Raw genomic sequence first — 6,016 nt, forward strand, 5'->3', positions numbered from 1 at the left:
GAGAGTCTGTATAACTGTATACCACACTCCAAAGGCCTTGAAATTATATCCATAGAATTACAGGCACGTGGCCTAAACTCTGATCCCTACAATGCTTTTGTCCTGAAACTTTTGAAGTTTATCTTAACAAGAAATGTATTTATGTTCGACTCCTCCCATTTCCTCCAGATACAGGGAGTGGCTATGGGGACCAAGTGTGCCCCCAGCTACGCTAACCTGTATCTGGGGGGGTGGGAGAAGGAGATCTTTTCGAACATATGTCTGTCAAAACTGTTGTCTAAGGCCATTAAATGGTACAGATATATAGACGACATACTGATTTTGTGGTATGGCTCTAGGGAGGAACTCACACTCCTTATGCAATTATTGGCTATTAACACCTTCAACCTAAAGTTCACCATGGAATGTAGCCAAACTGATGTAAGTTTCCTGGATCTGCGTATCCATGTTGACCGTATGGGTCGCTTGCATACATCACTGTATCGCAAGCCGTCTGCGGGCAACACTGTTTTGCACGCGACCAGTGCCCACCCTGAACCACTCTTGGATAGCATTCCTTACAGCCAGTTCCTGAGGCTCAAAAGAAACTGCACCAGAGACACAGATTTCCACGCTGCAGCTAATGATCTATACTGTAGATTACTCTCCAGGGGCTACAGTCAATCCTTGCTCAAAAGATCATTCAACAAGGTGATCAGACTAGACCGATCTAATCTTATTTATTCAAATGCCAATAAACAACCTAATAAAACTGACTCTATCAGAATAGTGACCAAATTTTCGCAACAGCATATTCAAATGCGACAGATTTTTAAAAAAATTTGGCCCCTACTTCTAGCCGACAATACGATATCAAAATATATAAAACTATATCCTGAAATCACATTTAAACGGACTCCCTCACTGAGGGATCGCCTTGTCCAAAGTCACCACACCAGAAAGGAATGTGAGACATCTACTATTAAAGGTACTTTTTCTTGTGGTAACTGTGACATTTGTCGGTTTATATATACCAATGACGTCACTCTTTTACCCAACGGTCGCATTCACAAACTAAAGTTCCGTGTCACCTGTCAATCGGTGGGCGTCGTCTACTTGGCATCTTGCCAATGTGGATGTTTCTATGTTGGCAAGACCAAGAGACCGTTTTTTAAACGCATTAGAGACCATGTCAACCCTCTATATAAGCGTCTAATGACCACTGCTTTAAATAGACATGTAGGTTGCCTACATGACTTTGATCTTAACGCTGTAAGTTTCTCAGCCCTGGAGCATGTTCCTATACATGTTCGAGGTGGAGGAATTGACCAGACCTTACTCCAACTTGAAACCAAATGGATACATCAGTTAGATGCCACTAAATTTCCGGGGTTGAACGAATATATCAGTTTCAAGCCCTTTCTGTGAAAGAAATATTTATAAGAAATTCTATTATTATTAAATAAAATGGTGTGGCCTCTACGTTATTCCATCTAAGAAAGGTGTTATGGTCTGGTCATTTCCTCCCTCCTCATTACATCCTGCTCTATTGCCACTCTCCAGCAGGTCCTACATGTATTCTACTTTGACCACCAAACTCTTTGCCCCATATTCCACCTAGTGGGCAAGTTCCGGCACTGGCTAAAATCAACCCACCTGCTCCCATTTATGATGGGGGCAATAATGTGTTATATATTGCTATATATCATTATAACAACCACATTTACTTCCTTTGAATATTGATGTATAATTTATGAATCAATAATAATGTTGTCGATTTTTGATTGTATGTATTGAAATATACTGAATACATATGTTTGTACATATAGTGTAAACCCTACATTTTTCATTTTATTGGTAAATATGTTGTATATAATTTTTTATTTTGGCTTGGGTCTCTGGCTTGGCAATTTTTCCTTTCTGGGTTCACCTATATGTGGGACTAGCTTGAGCCCGAATTAGTTCTGGAGGTAATGCGCATCCTTCCCAATAAGCCACTACAGCCCTTTTCCATATATCAGCCCATTCACATCCCTGTTCAGGGTCTCTCTCCCCTTCTTATTAGTGATTTTTTGTTTGTCTTAATTCTTTATTATATTTTGACTTCTACAATATATGATCTACTGCTTTTGCTTTCATGTTTGATTGCTTGGTTTGCCTTGATCAGTCAGCTTGCGGTCATGGTCCACGCAGCTCTGTGTATGTGTGACTGTTTTGGTGCTGCTGGCTGGCAATCGCTCTCTTTTAGTGCTCTGTGTTCCTCCCCTCTGCACTCATACGTTTCCTTCCTTTTTTCCTTTTTCTCCAGAGTGCGGCTCTGCTGATTGGCCGGTGTCATCATATGACACGGCTGCTTCAGCGCTAAGGAGTGTGGGAATTGTAGGCATCTCAGCGACCATGTGACCTCTGAGATCCAATCGCGATGCACCCGCCTCCCCAACAGGCTATATATAGCATGATATGATCATTATCTGTCTGCTACCAACAGGGTACTGACAGATGTCTTTATTCCTCTTAAAGATAGGTAAGTTTCCATCCTGCAACCATTCACTCTCCTCACTATTGTCTCCTCTGTGTAAGGTTTGAATACTTATGGCTAAACCTTCACTTTTTCATTTATTTTCATTCATTTTCTACCCTTTTTAAAGGAGATTATCTGTGGACTTTTCAGCTGCAATTGACTGGTCCTTGATTTTTGCTGCAAACGACTATCCTTTGACTTTCTATCACCAGCTGATGTTTGCTTGCACTCAGACTGTTCATCTAGTTAAATACTCCATGTAAGTTGATCCCTTGCTTACACTTAATAATTTAGTTACCCATGTTCTCACTAACTTTATGAAGTATACTAAATCTATTTAAACACTTTTTTTTTTTTTTTCTCAGATGAATTGAGGCTCTTCAGTGCCCATGTTATTGTCTTACTTAATTCCCCTGTATTCACCTTGATTTTATTACGCTTCAAGGTATGGCTGTTTTACATATATTAACCCTATTGACTCTATTATGGATTTGTTTAATTAGTTGAAACAGATCATAATTTAATAACACATATTCTAACATAGATTCTTTTTCTTCTGTATTTTTAAGTCCTGTCAGTTGAACTTGGATTTCAATATCCACCCTGAGGGGGTTTTTCCTTGACTGGCTGTGCATGAAGCTAGGGTAGGTTTTATTTCTCCTACCTATGGAATTTTGCTGCCAGCCCCCTCTCATGGGCTGAACAGCATTGGCTGCTACCAGGCTGTGGATATATGCGCATTTGCTCCTATGAACTTTGGTTTCTCTTGCCCCGCCAGAGATCCCAGCCAAACTTTTGTTTGTACTCTATATACATGACATGTTTTGTTGAACATATATAATCGAAGTTCTTTTAGAGCTTATATTGTATGCATATGTTAAAATTGTTTTATTCTTTTTCATCTCTTTAGAGTAATCTAGAGAGACGATCTTGTCCTAATTCCCCTGAAGAAGCCAAGAGGCGAAACTAGTAGGGTTGACCTGATCGAAAAAATTATTTCTAGATCTTGCTCCCACAAAATAATTTATGCACTATCTGTATATTGAATTACTATATTTTGTAAAAATTGAATGAATAAACCTTTTTTATATATTTTTATATATACATACATACTTTGTCTGGTTTTCTTCATCGCACCGCAATAATCCCCCCAACTCTTCCAAAAAATTCCCCTCCTTTGAATCTATTTTGGGATGAGGTGCTGTATCCTTTTTTAGGACTCTCGATCACATACCCCCCAATCTACATAGTGTTGTACGTCACCGCGTTCTTGACAGACAAAGGTTCAAAGAACTTTTCTGTGACCGTGTGTATGCATGCCAAGTTGAGTGGAATTCCTTCTGAAAAACCATCTCTCATAATTCTCTTTTAAAAATCCCATATAAATTCTTATTTTTGTGCATATTATATAATTGGGGATGATGTATCAGGACACAAAAATCATTTCAAGCATCTCAAGGTTTCACACATAATATAGTATGCATGAAAAAAAAAATATTAGCCTATAGCCCACAAATTTACATTTAAAATGTTTTAATTTTTAATACACTATGTAACATATGTATCAAAGCATCAGCAACTTTGTAACACAGAATGTGCCCACATTTGTTTTGGAACTATGGGCCAGATTCACAAAAGAGATACGAAGGCGTCTCCTGAAACGCCGTCGTATCTCTGAGATACGATTGTCGTATCTATGCGCCTGATTCATAGAATCAGGTTACGCATAGATAGCCCTAAGATGCGACAGGTGTAAGTGACTTACACCGTCGGATCTTAGGCTGCAATTCTAGGCCGGCCGCTAGGTGGCGATTCCATTGCGGTCGGCGTAGAATAAGCAAATGACTAGTTACGCCGATTCACGAACGTCCTCTTTGCCCGTCGCTCTAAATTTACGTAGTTTCCGTAGAGATACGTCGCGTAAAACTAACCATGCCCTCTAGGTGGTCTGACCAATGTTAAGTATGGCCGTCGTTCCCGCGTCTAATTTTTAAATTTCACGTCGTTTGCGTAAGTCGTCCGTGAATGGCTCTGGATGCCATTTACGTTGACGTCGAAACCAATGACGTCCTTGCGACGTCATTTAGCGCAATGCACGTCGGGAAATTTTAGGGACGGAGCATGCGCAGTACGTTTGGCGCGGGAACGCGCCTAATTTTAATGGTCCCCGCCCCATTTAAATTATTCAGGCTTGCGCCGGGCAGATTTACGCTACGCCGCCGCAAGTTTACAGGTAAGTGCTTTGTGAATCAAGCACTTACGCTGTAAACTTGCGGCGGTGTAATGTAAATGGGATATGTTACGCCGCCGCAGCGTAACGCATTTGTATGTGAATCTGGCCCTATATTTTTAAGTAAAGCCAACTTAATTTTTCCAGTTTATAGACCATAGGTTCAAGTAAAGCCAACTGAATTTTTCCAGTTTATAGAAAAGTTTAAGTAAAGCCAACTGAATTAATCCAGTTTATAGAAAAGGTTAAGTTAGGAACACATACATTAACTTATTTATTAAGTACTTATATAGCACTGTCAATTTACGAAGTGCTTAACATATACATTGTACATTCACATCAGTCCCTACCCTCAAGGGGCTTTCAATCTAAGATCCCTAACTCACAGTTATACATACACATAGTGGATTCAATTTACACAGGAGTCAGTTACCCTACCAGCTTGTCTTTGGAGTTTGGGAGGAAACCTACGTGGGCACTGTGTAAAACATAGGCAGGCAGGGAGTGTCGTGGTCAGGATTTGAACCAGTGACTCTGTTGCTGCTAAACAAAAGTCCAACCCACTACACCACTGTGCTGTCCTTATAAAAATAATACAATAATAAGGTATTTAAAAAAGGGAATAGTCTCATGAAACAGGCTTTCAAAACAAATTAACATTTATAATTTATAAAGTGTTACAAATGTAATATTATTAAAGCAGCATCAAATGTAAATGTAAACATTTAAAGAAAAAACTGCCTCTTTCTCAGCTAACACATCAAACTGAAACACATGTATATACAGTATATCTGTAAAGAACATGGAATACAGAATGTATTTTTTTTAAGCCTTTTAGGAAAGTAATTTCCCATGAGGATTTGACCCCTTAACGAACAGGCCATTTTTTGCGATGTGGCACTGCATCGCTTTAACTTGACCTTCGTTTTTTTTCCCACAAATGGAGCTTTCTTTTGGTTATATTTGATCACCTCTACGTTGTTGTTTTTTTGCGCTATAAACAAAAAAATATTTTTTTTAATTTCTGCTATAATACATATCCCCATAAACAAATTTATTCATCAGTTTATTCTTCTCAATATTTTTGTTTAAAAAAATCACAATAGGCATAAATTGATTGGTTTGCCCAAAAGTTATCGCGTCTACAAACTATGGGATAGATTTAGGGACTTTTATTTATTTTTTATTGTTTTTACTTATAAAGGCAGCGATCTGCGATTTTCAACATTGCGGTGGACAAATCTGACCCTAAATGACACTTTTTGGAGACCAGTGACATTATTACA

General features: G+C 38.9%; 1 long non-coding RNA gene across 1 annotated transcript; it reads left to right on the forward strand.

Moving 5' to 3' along the window:
• The first annotated feature begins 2,174 nt into the window (after positions 1-2,174).
• LOC120937011 lies at positions 2,175-3,505 on the forward strand. Its single transcript, XR_005748661.1, has 5 exons — positions 2,175-2,503; positions 2,628-2,759; positions 2,866-2,945; positions 3,070-3,144; positions 3,411-3,505. It is a non-coding gene; the product is annotated as an uncharacterized LOC120937011 (long non-coding RNA).
• The last annotated feature ends 2,511 nt before the right edge of the window (positions 3,506-6,016 follow it).

Source organism: Rana temporaria, chromosome 4, assembly GCF_905171775.1.
Source record: "Rana temporaria chromosome 4, aRanTem1.1, whole genome shotgun sequence".
Classification (NCBI taxonomy): Eukaryota; Metazoa; Chordata; class Amphibia; order Anura; family Ranidae; genus Rana; species Rana temporaria.